The 18,292-nt window shown below is 53.9% G+C and overlaps 1 long non-coding RNA gene across 1 annotated transcript; it reads left to right on the top strand.

Moving 5' to 3' along the window:
* Positions 1–4,127: 4,127 nt before the first annotated feature.
* LOC140600038 (uncharacterized) lies at positions 4,128–6,766 on the top strand. Its single transcript, XR_012003251.1, has 3 exons — positions 4,128–4,356; positions 4,436–4,514; positions 4,684–6,766. It is a non-coding gene; the product is annotated as an uncharacterized lncRNA (long non-coding RNA).
* Positions 6,767–18,292: the final 11,526 nt, after the last annotated feature.

Genomic DNA, 18,292 nt, shown 5'->3' with positions numbered 1-18,292 from the left:
CATTTTTCTGAATTGGATATTCATGATTTCTCTACATAATTTTTAAGCATTTGATTGGTCATTCGTGGCCTTGCATCCGCAGACTAGAAGGCTGAACCTCTGGATCGTGGTTCCCTTCTCCCCGTTAACCTTGGGGGGGAATGAAGGGCAAGGGGCTTCCGGGGGCTCAGCGACCAGCGTGTGAACTCCGTCCCAACCACAATCTCTCTCACGGTCCAACAGCAGAACCCACGGCCGGCTGAGGGCGGCCCAGCTCCGCCGTGACAAGAACACTGTGATCGTCACAGTGAATTACAGTCAGAGGGAGGACGAGTTTAGCAAAATTAAGAATACTGCTTTAATTTACACTTCCCTAAAAATATGATTGTTTATTTAAGAAAGCTTGTTGCCTTGTTAACAGGAATTAGCAGAGGAAAATGTATTTCCACTCCAGAAACGTACTGGAAGCTCGCAAACCTAGTATTATATAACGGAGACAGAGTCTGATCAATAGATCGATCTAGCGCGGTCAGAAATCACAGCGCGCGGCTTTTCCTTAAAGTTCACGGCCTAAAGGGAGATGTTTGGGAGGAAGGGAGGGAGGTCCAAACAGCCACGGTTTCTATGGCCGTATCTGCCTATATTTTCCTCCTGCTAACTCAGCCAGCACTCACCCTGTGTTCTTCCCCCCGAGGATCCAATGACCAAAAATAGCAATAAAAGCTACCGATCATCAAATACGATTACTTGGACGTCTTAGCTCATTTAGTCCCTACACCTCTGTGATGGGGGTAGCAGCATTATTCCCATTTCACAGGGGAGACAACTGAGCCTCAGAGAAGTCAAGTAGGACACCCAGCTTCAAATCCACAGGGTAACTTGTTCAAACCAGGCCTTGCCCAACTCCAAGGCTTTTGTGGGCTTCAGCCCCCGTGCACCAAGCATTTCCACCTGCAAGGTTAAAGGTCACTGGGTGCGCAATCTGTTCTAGGTACTTCTAATGCATATCCAGAACCGAGCACCCTTGCCCCACAGGCCTCCCCATTGTAAGTGAGGAGACCCCAGCAGGACGGAAGCCCAGCTCCAGGCCCAGGTGGTTGCTGGCTTCTATCATTTCGAGTTATCCTCACAGGAAAACTATCTTGGGGATGGTAAATGCTGATGCCCAGGCCTCGACCCCAGAGATTCTGATTCCATGGGCCCGGGATGGGACTTGGGCTTCTGTATTATTTTTTAAAACTCCTTAGAAGATTCTAATAGTCCACCGGGCAGAGGGCCAACTGCCGCCACAGTCTTTTCTCATTCCTTCCAAATCCGTACTGAGCGATCACCCGCGCTGGGTGCTGACTTCACTGCAGGCGGTGACACACGTCCTGCCCTCCAGGGGCTGCCAGGCAGGTGGCAAGCTGAGCAGTGAGCAGTGACCCACATCCAGAGGGAGGAGTTACCCGATGGGGAGGTCCAGGGGCCCAGGAGGCCACAGGGGTGGGCTCTGGGCTGACAAAAGTTCGGGGAGGACTGGGAACCATCAGGAAAGGACACATGGGGGAGGGGATTCGAAGATGAGAAAGAGCCCAGAGAACAGCGACAAAAAGAACCGCATCTCCACTTCTGTTTACTGCGAGGGGGGCAAAGAGAACCCGGGCGGGTCCCGCTGGGTGTGGGGTGGGAGGAGCATCTGCCTGTCAGCCCAGGGGGGCATTCAGGCCCCAGCCAGACCGCCCCATGGATGAATTCAACCCGGCGAGACTCACAGAGTTCAATTTTCACTTCACCTCTAAAAAGCAAAATGAGGATCTGGGTGGAAACGGAATTGTTAGAGATTTTTCATCCTAATTGGGAAAGTCACCCAGAGAGGCCACGGGAGCCTAGATCACCAGTCTCTTGCCAGGTCCCGGCCATCCCACTCCACGGGGACGGAGCAGAGCTGGCGGGAGGCCTCGTCGGGGTCACAGGAAGCCCCCTCACACAGAGCAGTTCCCGCCTTCGGAGAGACCAGGATGACATCCTACCAGCTTCTCAAGGTCCAGATCAATCACCCGCCTTTCGATTCCCTTTTCTCATCAAACAGCGGAGGCCAAAGGGCCTCGCCTCATCAGATTCCTGCAGCAATGGACGTCGGGTCTATAGGAATTGAGAAATAGGTCACCCCGTGGGGTGGGAGGGTTGCTATGTGGTTTCATCTAACTAGGTTGCTGGAAAGCCCCCGTGCCCACAATTATCCCCTGAGTCATCAGATCACCGTGAAGTAGTAGATTTTCAGTACCCGAAACTCATTCTTGTGGATAAAGAGCATCGTGCAGGAAGGAGCACAGACTCTGTTGGTAAAACCAGATCCATCCGTTCCGTAAAGATTTCCCGAGAGCCTTCTGGACACCAGGGAAACACAACTCAGCGACACTCGGCCCCCGTCCCAGAGAAACTCACTTCGCAACCAGGGACGCCGGATAAGTACCAAAGCAGGGGACGCCCCAGAGCCGATAAGGCTGGGGTGGCTGAGGCGGGGGTGTGCAGGCGCCCGGGGCCTCACACCTGAGCAGAGCAGGTTTGTTCTTGCCGGCATCCTACCCCAATTTGGTAAGAAAATTAAGACTCAGGTGAGCGTACCCACGCTGAGGTCAGACTCGAGGGCCCGTGTGCTTTGCCCCCACCCAAGCCCTCCGTCTGGGCGCTTGGAGGCCGCAGGTCACAGGTGGGCTCGCGACAGCGCAGGAGAGTCACCCAGGGAGCGTGCGGAAGGAAAGGGGAAGGTGTGGAGGACGGAGTCCTGGCGAAGAGGAAAGGTCTCCACGGGACCTCAGAGGAAATACCCAGAGATAAAGGGAATCATCCACCCACTCATCTTTACCAAGTGGAAGAGAAGTGGCCTGGTCTTCGACGAGTGCATATTCCCAGAGGGCCGCTCTACAGGGCAGAAGTGAAACCACCACCTGGGACGGAGGCCGAAGCAGCGCCGAACAGAGGCAAAAGTGAGAGATCAGATCAAGGGGGGCTTCCTGGAGGAGGACGGCAGGCACACTCAGGTGCCAGCATCCCGAGCACGGGAGAACTCACGGAGCAGAGTGGGATTATTCCCTGGAAATGAGTGGATTCCAAATGTGGCCAAAAACTCCCCGTCGTGTAAGTAAGCTGCTGGAGGTAGTCTCCGGAAGGTACACGCCTTAGCAGAACAGCATGGAAAAGGGCCCGCAAGGGGTTGTCGTGAGGTCATTTTTTTAATCGAATCACGAAATATTGAGCAGTTATGTTTTTATTAAAAAAAAAAAAGCAAACTTCAGCAGGTGCCACTGAAATACATCAAGCTAGGCTTCTTGGTCAGCTCCCTAAAACGTCACCGGCCAGAGGAGAGCGCACTGCAGTCAGCCTCCGTGCTCTGCGCCTGCGGAGTATCACCGCCGTGTGGCCGACGGGCCACCCTCCTCCCAGCCTCTGTGCCTCGGCCTCGGCCGTTTCCGAGAAGCCAGCCTGAGCCAGTCAGATCGGAGTCTGAAGAGAGGAGACTGGGCTCAGGGATATATAGGATCATCGCCACCGATTTCACTGTTTCAAACGCACGATTTTATTTTGAGAAGAAAGTTTAATGAGCCGGAGCTGGATCGCTAGCATCCTCGCCTCGACAAAATCGTACTTTCTGCAAGATTTCACCTGTGAAACTCACAGCCTTTAATTACTGCCTCACATCTTTAAAAGGGAGACTCCCGCCTCTGAAAGGGGTAATAACGTTATTATAGGAGCTAATTACACATCAGGTGTCCGCGGCCAATAAGGCCGAGATGCGCCCGCCGCATCGTCCTGATTTTTGAACTCGGGAAGTAATTTGCCGGAGAAAACGCTTGCTCCCCCCGAAACAAGTGTTGATGTTTTGGATTTTTTTGGGTTCTTCTGCTAGCTTGTTTTTTTTTTTTTTTTTTTGCTTTTTGGGGGGAAAGGAGGGGTTTGAGGGGAGGGGGACGGGGGAGAAACATTTAGAAATCAGACCTTTACTGGATGAATTTCTTCACTTCCCAGAAAGCAAGAAAACAATTGTTTCCTGTAATTGGACAGTTTGATTGGAGGCAGGTGGTGCTGAGCGGAGGAAACCAGAGCCACAAAGCCAATTTTGGCTTCAAGCACATTCCTTCAGCTCTCAGCTCGAGCACTACAACATGTAAATTGGCTTCACAGAAGCCGACTATAAATTTAGTTCCCATTTCTCTAACAAGCACCTTATCAGCCATGAAGAGTCGCAGCAATCGGGGACAGTGTGCAGATCTGACATGATTATAAAGCCCCGGGATACCCCGGCATTAATTTCTCAAATGCGTTCTCGCCGCCACGAACCAGGAATTGATGAGCGCTCAATCCTGGAGGTATCGTGGGCCATGGCATTAAAATATGGTGAGAGTTTCCCTTTCCAGGTTCACGGGCCTTCACGTTGCTCACATTGTGTTATCTTGAGCTAATATTTGCTTTCCAGATTTTTGGATAACAGGCCAAAGCAACATGGGACCGCCGATAACACGCACCAGCCCCGAGCAGAGGCCAAGATCAGAGGCGTGAGGATGGGGTGGGGGAGAGGGGGTGGGGATGGGGTGATGGCTCTTTCCCTTGCTGCTTTTCATCCAAAAGCCTCCAAGCCTCCTCCGTGTTGCTCTTCCCAAGCGCTGGCTCGTTCATCTTGCCCCCTTGTCCGGCAGCTGATAACGTAGTGTTCCTCTTTCACAGATGGGGACACTGAGGCCCAAAGGTGTTCATCCGCTTCAGCCACGGCCACTCAGTAAGTCAGGAGCAGAGAAGAGGCCGGAGGCCCCCCATGGCTGACTTCCCAGCCCACCCCCCCCCCCAAACCAAGCACACATGTCTCTGTTTATTTCCTCGCTTCTGTAAGTCCACAATACCAAACAGCCATTTTTAGGAAACGTGAAGATGGTAAAGAAAGGTGGGAGGAAACCCATCTGATAATTTTATCAAATGATGGCCCTTTGTATGCTCTACGTATTAAATCAGTTCCTTCAAAGGTCCAGCGTATTTTTCTGACGAATTTTGGGCCATGCTGTTTTTTTTTTTTTTTTTAATATTAACCTAATGTTCGCATAAGCTCAGAGCTCCTTGTTTATTCTTAGAACCTGAAAATACTTTTTTTTCCCCCAATCCAAAGGTGATTAGTGGCTAAAATAACCACATTCTCCAATAAATTTTACCTGTCAATCTCCATAACCGTACAAAATGATTTCACAAAAAAACAGATTGCAGAGTTTGCTCAGAGCCTCGGATTGCAACAATCTGTTTTCCGAGGTGATTACATCAAAGGAAATACCACCAAGGTTTCCTTCCCAAGCCAGGAGATACCTGTGGTTCAAAATCCTCATTAATGAGAGTCTCAGAATCTAAGCACCGAAGGTTCGTGCGCACACACAGCGGATCTCCTCCAGCGACGGGACACTTTTCCTTTTCATCTGTGGCTACAGGTATTCTCCAAACACACATCAGTATGACACAGAGATGACATCCCTCCAGCCTGTTCGAGCACGAATGCTCCTGTTCTATTGCCCCATTCCGCCCCCGAGACGACAGTCTCCCACCACCCCAACCGCCGCGGCTGCCGGTGGCAAGCAGGGAACAGAGGGGACATGTACACAAACGCCGCGAACTTCTTCTCAAAAGGATTGCACGGCGATTAAACCTGTCAGAAGGCAGCCTGAGTTTGCACAAGGAGTGCTGGTTGATGGCTAACTCGGAAATCTTGGCAATGCTACAGAACCAATATTTTCACAGAGGTGGCACCGTCTTGAACAATGTCCTCAGTGTGCAGGACACAGGCGGCCCGTCTCTTGGTATCCAGCAAGGGCGACTTTTTTCTCTTACCTTTTCTGAACAAACAGGCCCATGGAGGGGCTGGGCAGGGGGTGGCGGGGGGGAGAAGAGCTGCACGGGACACGGTGGGGGACAGAAAAGCTATGTCAGCGCTCTCTTTCAATAGATGCAGCTGGCAGCCTGGACTCGCGCGAAGCTGGCCGAGCCAGGTTCAAACAGGTCGCAGCCATCCACTGAAACCGGCCCCACAGCCGTGTTTGCTTTCCCTAACGTGTAGAAACAGCTACGGGGACCTGAGTTTTAACCACATAAAGCCACAAGCACACTGCGCTTCTCCTCAACCGGACCCACGCAGGCCACAGGATCTTTAGGCCCCTGCACCTCCAAGGACCGGGGCAGCCGGTGGACCCACCTCTGCCTCCTTCCCCTCCTCCCTGCTCCACACCGGCTCCCCCACAGCGACTCCAGCACTCTGTACCTAAAAGCTCTCCTTCTCCCTACAATAGCATTTCCCATTTCTTCCCAACGCTGAATCTTTTCCCAGAAAACAACAGTAAAAATAAACAGGCTTCCGATAACCCAACCCGCGATGTTATCAGAACTGGGCGGCCCAAGTGGGGTTAGACGTGGGAACGGTTCGCAGCACACCACCCTGCAACCCTGGAGGTAGGTAGTGAGCTGAGAAGCAAGCCATGCCCACGGGGCTCTGGGCTAAGGCAGCAAGGCCAGATGGCAGGTCATCAGTGCCACCAACGGACTGCGGGGTATTCATTCACCAGGGCAGCTGTGCAGCTACCACCAACTGGCGGCTCAAAGCCACACAAACTTCTTTCACCTTTCTGAAGGAACGACGTGCAAAACAAAGCTGTCCGCGGCCCCATGACCCCTCTGAAACCTGCAGGAGAGAATCCTTCCTTGCCTCTTCCTGCTTCTGGTGGTTTGCCAGCAACCTGTAGTGCTGGGGATTGAACATCGGGGTCCCCTTAAAACTCATACATTGAACCCCTAATCCCAGTGTGATGATATCTGAAGGTGGGCCCTTTGGGATTAGGTCATGAGATTGGCGCCTTCATGAATAGGATCATCAGTGTCCTTGAGAAGAAGCCAGAGAGCTAGCTCTCGCTCTCTCTCTCTTTCTCTCTCTCTGTGAGGATGCATGAGAAGACAGTGCCTCCCGAAGAGGGCTCTCACCAGGCCCGGCTGAGCTAAGACACTTGGCTCCGCATTCCCTGGCCAGTCGCAGTAGCACTTGCATCTCTGCCTCCACCACATGGAGACCTTGTCTTCACTACATCTCCAAAGACCATATTTCCAAATCGGGGTCACATTCTGAGGTGCTGGGAGTGAGGACCTCAGTGTATGTTCGGGGGTGGGGGGCACACCACGCAACCCTTAGCAGCCACCAAACCTCTCAGCGGCTGCTCCTGGCCCAGAGACTGAAGTCCACAACCTAGCCTCGCTTCCCAGCCTCCCAAGAGTTGGCACCTCTGCAGCCTGACGACCCGACACCATCCTTATGCCCCAGCCCATGGGTCCCCTGTGCCCCCTCCTGAGTCCTCCTCTGCACTTTGCTCATGCTGCTCCTTCCTCCAGGAGAGTCCTCCCCATCCTCACAGCACTTTCAAAACACGCCCACTCGCAGCATCCAGCTAAATGCCCCCTACAGCTTCTCCTAGGGCCTCAATCACAGAGAGACCCAACTCCACGTCCCTAACCTTTATTCCTCGTGAAGGATTCACGACCTTCTACTTTATGTCAGAATAATAAATAATTTTATTTATCTTCATCTTCTCTAGGCTCTTTTGAGTTTTTACTCTCCCCCCACGGCCCACGGCCAAGTGGTAGACGCTCCATAAATGTTTCATAAAGCTGAGGGATCTCACACACACTTACCCTAACGTACCAGCTGACATGAACGCTTCCCGGTCCTTAGGTTGAAAGAAGAAGGAGAGAGGATGTTCCAGAGGTGGGAAGACCTCAGGAATCAGGGACAGTCTCACTTGGCCAGCATCTGTGCTTACCATCTAGAACCTCTGGCTGGACAGCGGCTGGCCATCGTGCCGAATCTAGGAGAGAGGCCTGCAGGCAGATGGCCAACGCCGGGCCCTGCGAATCCTCTGAGATTCACTAACCGCCTGGAGGCTTGCTGCAGGAGTCACCCACTCGGCACCCACTGCCCACCTCTCTGCAAGGGACCCACTGGGCACAGAAATAGCTGATGGTGCCGCCTCCTCAGGGACCAGCTCCTGGACGATGGCTCCCCATCAGGGGACGGGCAGCTGAGCACATCCATTTCCCAAAAGCCTTCATGTAAAGCAATCCTGCCCACTTGGGACTTCTCACCTCATGCCTCAAATGGTGCCCTAGCGTTGCTGACCTCTGGCTGTAGTTAGACCTGCCTGCCCAGCTACGGTGCCGGGCTCTGGCCTCAGGCCAGGACCCGGTTCTCATGCTCCCCGGTCAGCGGTGATGGACGGTCAAGGGCCTGGGCTCCCCGATGCCCCCCCCCAACCAGGACCCTAATGCCAGCAAAACCCCCCCATTCCAACTACTGTGCCCACCGTCCCTCTGCTCGGTGTGGCTGATGTCAAGCCGAGTCCTCACCACAGCCAACATCATCAGGCAGGAGGCAGATGAGCTGCTTCCCCAGGTGGCCTGGGCGGCCAGCGGACCCCGGGCAGAGATGCTCCCGGGCACTGTCCTCGGGCCCATCACACGGGGCAGGCCCCGCGTCACAGTGTCCTTCCCACGCGTTATCCCACCACTAGGCTACCGAACTTTTCCGAATATTTTTCACAATGCCCCGTGTTCCGAACCCACCGAGGCAGGTTATTCCGCTCTCAGTCCTCATTCTGGGGGAGGAAATACCATTTCCTGAGCTCCTAGGATAGGCCAGTGAGTCTAGGGGCCTCCAAGCACGTTTTCTCTTTAACCCGCACAGGAACCTTGTGAATTATGCCTGACGTTACCGTCTCCGGGAAGATAAAGGGAGGCTCGGGAGAGTGAAGGCAGCCCCGGGCTCAGGCTGACGCGAGACGCCGGCCGATTTCCAGCTGGCCTGGGCGTGTTTCTCTGCTTTACCCCACATGTATCATGATCTCATTATCAACGGGGCCCCTCATGTGCATTGAGCTAAATTTCTCCGCGGTCTATTCTCCACCCTCTGACCTGTTCCACATCATAGTCCAATAACCATTTCGATCCTTTTTTCTATTGATCTTCCTTCAGACATTCAGTAGTCAGCCTGAGCCTCTGACCCAAACCTGTTTCCGGGCCTGGCCCAGATGAAATAGGTAGTTACCACAGGAGCTTTGGTGAATAAGGGGGGGGGGGGGGGGGCTTCCAAACATGGGCCCCTCGACCCAGCTCCTTAAAGGAGAACTTCCTGAAAGGCCTGTGCCTGTCCTTCCTCTGGGAGGTGCACGGAGGCGTGGCTGGGGGGGTCGGGCTGTCCTCGCATCCCTGGCCTGGAAGCAGGTTCCTGCTCTGCCTCTCACGAGCAAGTCACTCTGTGACCCTCATCTGTAAAATGGCCAGGTAGGGTCCCTAACTCCCCGGCTTCTTCGGAGATCTAGATTCTGGCGTGCACGCGCACCCAGGGCCTGGCACATAGTAAACACTCCAGACCTGGAGTTCCTGATCTTCCTTATTTGACACTTGTGCACTCTACAGTACCGTGCGTTCCCGCAGAATGCCAAGTGCTGCTCCACAAGGACAGGAGAAAGAAACACCCGTCCGCTCCCACACTCGATCACACAGACCCAAACAGGGACGCTCCTGTTTCCTGCTGGAGGAGTCCAAGGTCAGAGCATGTACCGACTTGGGAAAGTACTGGTCCGAGCCTGTGAGTCCGATGAGGTGCAAAGAGGATGTATTTGAGCAGCCAAACGTCTTCCTTCTGGAAACGGGGAGCGCTCAGCCCAAGGCCAGAGGAATCTCTGCGACCCCCTCTGATACAGGACACAGGTTTTCTTGAGCCCGGGGACGCCTGGCTGCCCTCGGCCTCCAAGCGTAGAACCCGGTGCTGTGGACCTTGCCCTTGGAGCAGCCGGCGTCTCCCTTCCCCAGAGGCACCCAGCCCCCGTGCACCTGCCTGCCACGTGGCAGTCCTGGGAGCCAGGCCTCTCCTCCCTCCGGGCCGGTCTGCTTCCCACAGATGGGGCCCCTGTGCTGTCGCCCTTGGCACAGCCCTTCTTCACGCAGACCTCATGGGACCACACATGCCTCTGGGAGGCTTGGGAGCCGCCTGTGAGCACCCCTGCACGCCGTCAAAGCCCACGCCCAGGGGCATGCCCCTCACACATTCCCTCGCCGGCGTGTCCTCTAGACCCAGAGCCCCCAAGAGTCAGGTGACTTCGAGTCCTCGTGTTCCCACCACGAGCACACGTGGCATAAAGGCACCCACAGGAAAGAAAGAAAGGAGGGTGGGGAACCAAACTCATTCCCTGGGTCCGGGTCCCTCCACCGCCCTCGTCCCCCCGTGACCGGCTCCCCCCAGCAGGGGCTGCAATCTACACTTGCCTCTGCAGCTTTGGGGACAGACTCGTTGGGACAGTTTGGATGTGAGAGGTTGAACCAGCAAGAGAAGTCACACTGCTCATTCCCAGGTGCTTCTTGACGTGATCCTTGGGCAAACAGTGCACCTGAAGCCACGAGTAACAGGACAGGGAGGCTGTGCATGCAGGCCAGGGAGCAAACCACACACCGACTCACAGGACTGGAACACGGAAGGAACTGGGCTCAGATTTCAGCTGGGCTCAGGAGGCGGCCAGGACGTAGAGCAAGGCATTCTAGGGACTAACCTCCTGAGCCCTAACCACCAGGTATTGCACACCTGAGCCCCAGGTGCTACATACCTGAGCACCAGGGTACCACTCACCAGAGCCCCGGGTACTACACACCTGAGCCCCAGGTACTGTATACCTGACCCCCGGGTACTGCACATCTGAGCCCCAGGTACTGCACACCTGAGCCCTGGGTACTGCACACCGGAGCCCCAGGTACTACACACCTGAGCCCCGGGTACTACACACCTGAGCCCCAGGTACTGCACACCTGAGCCCTGGGTACTGCACACCTGAGGCCCAGGATACAATAGACCTGAGCCCCAAGGTACCACTCACCTGAGCCCCAGGTACTACAGGTGTTGCAGGCTTGATGCCTACTGACCACAGGCCCATCTGCCAGACAACTCACGTTTCTGTCTCAAGGGCTGTGAAGCATGTTCACAAACTGTGCTCCTGTGGGCCTCACCACAATCCCATGAGCTGCGACTATCATGTCCATGTTACAAGTGAGGAAACAGAGGCCCGGAGAGGCTAAGCAGGTAACAAAGCCAGACCCAAGCCCCTGGGCCCCTCCGTTCCCTCTCCTGCAGGGTGAGCCGTCCCGCAGAGCTGCGTAGACCCCAGCCCGCCTACTCTGTCCTCCTGAGCCTCCCGACCCCTGGCGGGAGGACACACTGACAAACTGCTCTGAAAAATTGTTTGTAGCAAAGGACTTGAAACAAATATGTTTATATGCTTTCACCCGTTAAGTACCTTCTGGGAATCCATCCAAATGAAATAACCCAGAATATAGAAATAAAGCTTTATGTACAAAGATGTTCATTGCCTCATTATTTATTAAGAATACACTGTATTCTGAAAAACTGGAAAACACCTAAATGTCCAAGAGTAGGGAAACGGTGCAGTACATTAAATTATGGTTTCATATGCATTTATTTAGAAGATACTAGTCAGAAAAAGAAGGTAAAAAAAGGCAGGAAAACACACTTAAATTTAAATGAGAACAAGAGGCTACAAAAGCAGATACGTATTTTTTGTTCTACAACTTTACTTTAAAACTACTCGTCGAGCACTAAAAGGTCAGAGGAATAAAATGGAAAATGAGAGAAATTTCAATCCTATCTACTGAGGCCCGTAACCAAGGGACAACTGCAACCAGGTAAGAAAATTAATGCGCAGAACAAAATGTACCGAAGGGTAACAGAGCTAACTTCTGATTGTAGAAATGCAGGTAGTTACAATTGGCAGCCAGGGGTATTACCTGAGTATTATTTCCTTAGTTAGACAGATACTGGATTGTTTAAAGACCTGCGCCCCCTGTCCTCCCTCCCACCAGCCCCAAACCCATGGCTCTCGGGATGCAGCCCAATGCCCCGCGGCGAGCACCCGGCTCAGGGACCATCAGGCCACCAGGTCACGGGCGGTTGGCAAACACCCCGGTGGGGACAAGGTGGCCGAATGAAGAGGCTCAGCTTTGCAACAGGTGAATCGCAGCTCAGCCCATTCCCTGGCCGTGTGGGTCCCCAAGCCCCCGTGCCCCTCCATTTCCTCTCTAAGGATGAGCGGCCCTGCAGAGCTGGGTGGACCCCACAGATAAACACGTGGAGTCGGCTCCCAGTTACCAAAGGTTACGGTTCATGGAACTTAGTGGAACCCGGGTCACGGTCGGCAGCTGCCCTGGTCCGATTGCGCTGGTCTTGCTTCCACCTTAACCACGTCACTGAGCCCATTGTTCAGAGAGGCCAGGCTGAGGCGCCCTGGTCTGGGAGGGGTTCAGCAGCCACTGAGCCATCCAGCACCTTCCGTGTGGCAGCAGAGGGCGTCCGGCCTGGCTCCCCTCCTCTGGGGCCCCCACCTCGGGGCATCGACGGAAGCTCCGTGAGGTCCGGTGAGATCGGCGCCCGGTCTGTGGTACACAGACCATGGCGATGATGAGGGTCATTTTCAGATGCATCCAGATAAGCGACTATTTTTCTCTGACCTTTGCAGTCATTCTCACACAGTAGGCGGGTGATGACGCTTAACTGTACCTAATAACCCCCACAGACAGCCGAGGGTGAACCTGACAAGAAGCGATCGCGTTCAGAAAGGACTTCTGGGGTTTGGTGTGTTGTTTTCTCTGGGTTAGGAGCTTCTGAGTCTGAAGAGAAGGGTTTTTTTTTTGTGTTTTTTTCCTTTTCTGTTCCCTACAAGAGTACGATCTGGGGTAAAATACCATGAGTGGTGCTCAAAGGATGGGTGGTCCAGCGTCGGCCCTACCTGCGGCCAGCCACGCTGCCCCAGGCCCGGGACGCCCACCCGCAAGGTGCGCAGCCTGGACAGAGGGCACCTGCGTGTGCTCCAGCCCCACCGACGGGGCCTCCTGTGCCCATAAATGCCAACTCCATAGACCTCAGGCTCCAGGAGCCTCTGGGGACCAGTGTCATCTGTGCACCGCCAGCTAACCACAACCACAGAGCGTCCCGGGGTCCGCTGTAGGCAGCAGCATGGGACGTCTCTCTGCGCTAGTCTTCCCGTCTGTGTACGGAGTCCTCTTGTCCGTGTCAGCTTGCCAGGGTTGCCGCAGCTTTAGCGCCACAGACTGGGCCGTTCGGACAACGGAAATCCATTCTCTCACGGTTCTGGAAGCCGGGGAGTCCAAGACCGAGGTCGGCAGGCTTGGTTTCTTCAAAGTCTCTCTCCTTGGCTCGTAGATGGCCATCTTCTCCCTGTGTCCTCACACGGTCGGCCCTCTGCGGGGGTCTGTGTCCCAATCTCCTCTTCTTGTAAGGTCCCAGTCATACTGGAGTAGGACGCATTCATCTGACCTCGTTTCACCTTAACCACCTCTTTAAAAACTCACTCTCCGAATACGGTCACATTCGTGGGTAGTGGGAGTTCGGACTTCAGCGTGTGCATTTGGAGAACACAAATCAGACCACAGGGATCCCTGGGTGGCTCAGTGGGTTTAGCCTGGGGCGTGATCCTGGAGACCCGGAATCGAGTCCCACGTCGGGCTCCCTGCATGGAGCCTGCTTCTCCCTCTGCCCGTGTCTCTGCCTCTCTCTCTCTCTCTATAACTCATGAATAAATAAATAAAATCTTTAAAAATAAAAAAAATAAAAAAAAAAAAAACAAATCAGACCACAATATCATCCAAACTGCTCTCTCACAGATGGAAAGCCAGCCTTTTCCTAGATCTCAGAGCAAACAGGTATGAGAGGCCACAGGGTCCAGTGCTCCGTCCCTCCCCCAACCTTTTATTTTTATTTATTTATTTTTTTAGTCCCCCGACCTTTTAGAACATGCTCTCTGCTCTCCGAAGCCCTGTAATCGAACTCCAGCTTGTATAAAGTTCCCACTCACTCGGTGGAAGAGCACTGGGTTGGAAGACAAAAGGCCCCTGGATCAGACTCAGGGACCAGCTCCAGCCTCTGGAAAGTCATTTGAAGCTCACCAAGCCTCAATATCCTCATCTGTAAAATGGGGAAGTTAATACTCAATCCCCTAAAGCATGAAGTCTGCATTGGTGAGCACCTTGGGGCGAGGATAAGGAGAGATGCCCCCGTCAAGGGAAAATATAAATGAGGCTCCTCGTGACAAGGACGCTACCTGAGGACAGGTATCGGAAGCCTAATTTTACAGCAATCATATAAATTAAATCACAGGTGATTTAATTCTAGGACATTGAAATAAGTCCTCTGCCTAAGACCACCTCCAGACCCAAGTCGGCCAGCCTCTTTGAATTTCTAGAAGTTCGTGAAAGAAGACAGTGGTTCTTCCAGAGTGTTCAAGACTGCAGAAGCTACCCCTGATGCAGATTGACAGGCCCCTGGGTGGCCCAGCCAGCCAGCTGGCCCTCATTGTCCTCTGCAGAAGTGTCCTCTGGAGAAGTGTCCTCCCAAGCGTGTCGTTCACCACAGGAAGGAGCCCAGAGGCCCGTGCAGAATTCTCTGCATTCTAGAAGAAAGGGAAGCCCCAAGGTTCCAAATCCCTGCACCATTTTCATTCATGATGTAAAAACCCCATCTCTGGACTCCCAGTTGCTCACCTATAAGATCACAAAGGAGAAGCCAGGGCGCCTGGGTGGCTCAGTGGCTGAGCGTCTGCCTTTGGGTCAGGGCGTCATCTCGGGGTCCTGGGATCAAGTCCCACATCGGGCTCCCTGCACGGAGCCTGCGTCTCCCTCTGCCTGTGTCTCTGCCTCTCTCATGAATAAATAAATGAGATCTTTTTTAAAAATTTAAAAAAGAAAAGAAAGAAGGCAAATGGGTGCCACTCCGGATGTTTGTAGGGCAAGGAAGAAAGGACATGGCCTCAGGGATGGGGAGACCCAACTTAGAAGCCCTCTGCTCCGTAACCGAGTGGCAGGCAGCAAGCGCTCTGGCAAGTACTACTTTCTCCACGTGCCCGTGAAGTTCATCAGGGACATGACAGTGGGGTCGTTCATAACAACTCCTGGGTAAATGAGCATTACGCGGAGCTGGGTGAGGGTCTGCGTATTGTATCAGCTTCCTCCCAACGTCCCGACAAGCAGGTGACCTGTGCAAGGTCTTCTCCGCTCGGGCTTCTGCAGCTATTCTAATGCCACCTTACGTGCACAAGCGCTTTGCAGTTTAGAAGGTGTTTCGTGGTGCCCCTCATTGAATAGGCCGCGAACACGGGTCCCTTGGATAGCAACCGCCTCACTGACCACTCAGACCCGGAGAGGTTAAGTGACCCGACCGACTGCCATAGTGACCGAGGCTCACCTGGCTCAGCTACGGGCTCCCATAAGTGGGCTCTCCTGTCACGGCAAACAAACAGACACTTTTCCTGTTCCCTGTGGGGAGTGCAGGGACCTGCACCCCGCGAGAGCAGCACTGAAATGTCGGGGCCAGACCTTGGCCTTGCAGGTCACGTTTGCCATCAGACTCCTCGGCTCCCCGGGGCCTTCCAAAGTTCCCCTGGAACTGTCATTTGATGTGATCCCTTGCCTTCTCCCGGCGGGGCTCTCTTTTCCTTCTTTTAAGCTAAGGGCTTCCAACTATTATAATTTTAAAAAGGCAGGAAGGTCATTAGCTTTTTAAATCCTCCGTATTTTACCTTGAGGTTCTATTTTCCTGTCTCCTTAATGAGATGTGAGAATAAATTGATAGTTTCACCTTCAGGACTTGAGCGCTTCTTTCAGCCCAGAGCGAGGCAAAGAAATCCCGCTGCCCCAGAAGTTCCCACGGCCCCATCTCCCCCTCCTCGCGAGCATCGAGGGCAAGGCAGGTGGGGCCCGTAGCCGGTCTGCATTCCACTTGGTGAGCCCGGCCGAGCCCCGCTCCCGTCTCTGCTGTCACAGGAATGCACACACTGTGCTGTTTCTGCAGTTGCTTTTCCTCTTTTTGATGAGGCTTTGATGAGGAGAGAGGCGGCTCTACCTCTGGCAGGCGCGATCCCTCACAGCGGCTCACCTTCTGCTGTGGGTGTCGGGCCCCGGGCACCACGCACGATGCCAGCCGGACCCGGCCCTCCCCAGCCGGCGGGGACGGCCACATCCCGTGTTCTCAGGAACACGGCAACTGGGCACTTGTGGTGTTCGCTCAAAGGTTCGGAATTTGAGGCTCGTGGCTAAATTCAGTAATAACACCACAATTTCACCCAAAAGCATTATAGTGATTACTGAGTTATATTAGGAGCTTATTTAAGATAACATCTTATTTGCACAATGTAGTTCAAATAGATGGTTAGTGCAGTCACTGCAATTGTTAAACTCCTTATGTACATTAGCATAATCACTCTGGAAGTGCGTGCCGCTTTTAAACATATGAACAGTTAAAACCGAAAGCATAAATATATGTCTTTTAAGGTGGCGGCAGTTAGAATAAGAGGGTTTAGGTTTATATGTAAACAGGAATTTAGTTGTCTCTTTAGCTGTACAGTAGGATTTAAAAATCTCTCCAAGACAGTTCTCTTAAAGAAGCCGAATCTGCTCTCCCAAACTGCTCTGTTTTATTAATAATAGTTTCTGTCTATCAAATACCCTCCGAAGGCCGGGCGCGGAGCTGGGCACACTCCGTAAATGTCTCACGTAGTTCACTTCTCCCCGCGCTGGTAGTCGTGGTAGACATTAATATGATTATTCCCACGGGATTGAGGGTCTAAGAGGTGACATGACTTGCCCGAGGCCACACAGCTAGAATTTGGGGGGCACTCTCCACCATCACCCAGCACCACCAAATGTGGAGCGCCCGGTCGGGTTCCAGACAAACAGCAACACAGAAGGACGGGCTTGTGGGTCCTGACTGGTCCCCCGGGGAGCTCGGAGTGCCCCTGGGCTCCAGGACCCACACTGGGCCGGAGGGCACAGCAGGAAGCCAAGCCCGAGGCCGGAGCCAGGAAGGGACTTCCGACGCCAGCGCCTCCCTCCTCCCTGGAGAGGCCAGCGGCTGGACAGAGGCCGCGGGCGGCCCACACACCACGTACACCCGGGCCTCCGTGCACGTGAGAACGTGCACCGGCCCCGCTGTCGCCCACGATCACGGCACCCTGAGCCAGCACGATGGCTTCTCCCCGGCTGAGAACCGTCACTCTTTGGTGACCCTCGTCATCACCCCAGCAGATGGCTGTCTTTCTGTGCTGGGTTTTTTTTTGTTTTCTCTTAACGGAGAAACATGCTTTTCCTGACTTCACACACGAGACTCTGAGCTGCTCTGAGAGGCGCAGGTCAGCACTGCAGGGGCGCGGGGAGCCCCCCTCGCCAGCACCCCGGCCTCCCGAGCCCGAGATGCTGCGCTTCCGCTGCATTCAGACTATCGCACCGGGACTCTTCCAGGTCATTCAAGAATAATCCAAACGCCAGTGCCCCGGGGTCCAGACTCACCGGCGATCCTTCTAACCACAGCTTCCACATCGCCACTCTCTGAACTTCTGGAAAATGCTAACCAGTAGCTCCACTGACTAATTTGAGCTCAACTCTGACCGTCCGTCTGGCAAGAAAGCTGTCGGGCTGCAAATTAACTAAGCCGGCAATAATGCAGGAGGGACTGCCGCGGACTGTGCATTCTATTTCACACCTAATGTAAATTCGTGTAATGTGACCCGTTGAACTATGTTACAGAGGAGCACTAAATCCGCGCACGTTCTTTAGCAGGGACTTTTGCTAAGCACACAGAGCATTCCCAGGCGAGGTCAAGCCCGCTGTCTGTGCACACGCTGCCCCGGTGAGCGCCCTGTTGGCCTTTCCCACAGAGGCTGATGCCACCTCTGTTCAAACCCCAGCCCTGCCCTCTCCCCACTGGAAACCCCGGAGCATGTGTCTGAGTCCTTTCTGTAAACTGGAGACGGCGACGGTCCTGCCACCACGTTGCTCTGAGCACAGGGTCCAGCGCTCAGTGGCTATTAGCCTGACAGTAACTGGTATTTTCATTAGACACATACACAGGTTCTCTTGGACCGTTGTATGTCGCACACGGCTTATGCTGAGAGACCGTGTCGGCCCCGGCATACCTATGCACACTCCCTCATCAGCTGGCCCGGTTTTGCTCACGCCACCGCATCCCGGGCATCCTCGAACTTTCACGAATGGACAGCGAGGCTGCAGAGAAGCCATCCTCAAAGTCCTCAGGCCGAGTCCGGTGGCCCTGCACCTGCCTCCCACTCATCACTGCACCGTCCTCATTCCGGTGTCCACCTCTGGCGGCCTTCCCTGGGCTAGCACAGAGAGGCTTGGAAAATGCCTTTTTTTTTTTTTTTTAAGATTTTATTTATTTATTCATGAGAGACAC

The sequence above is a fragment of the Vulpes vulpes genome, chromosome 8 (genome assembly GCF_048418805.1).
Source record: "Vulpes vulpes isolate BD-2025 chromosome 8, VulVul3, whole genome shotgun sequence".
Lineage (NCBI taxonomy): Eukaryota > Metazoa > Chordata > Mammalia > Carnivora > Canidae > Vulpes > Vulpes vulpes.
This window is presented reverse-complemented; position numbering and strand designations above follow the sequence as displayed.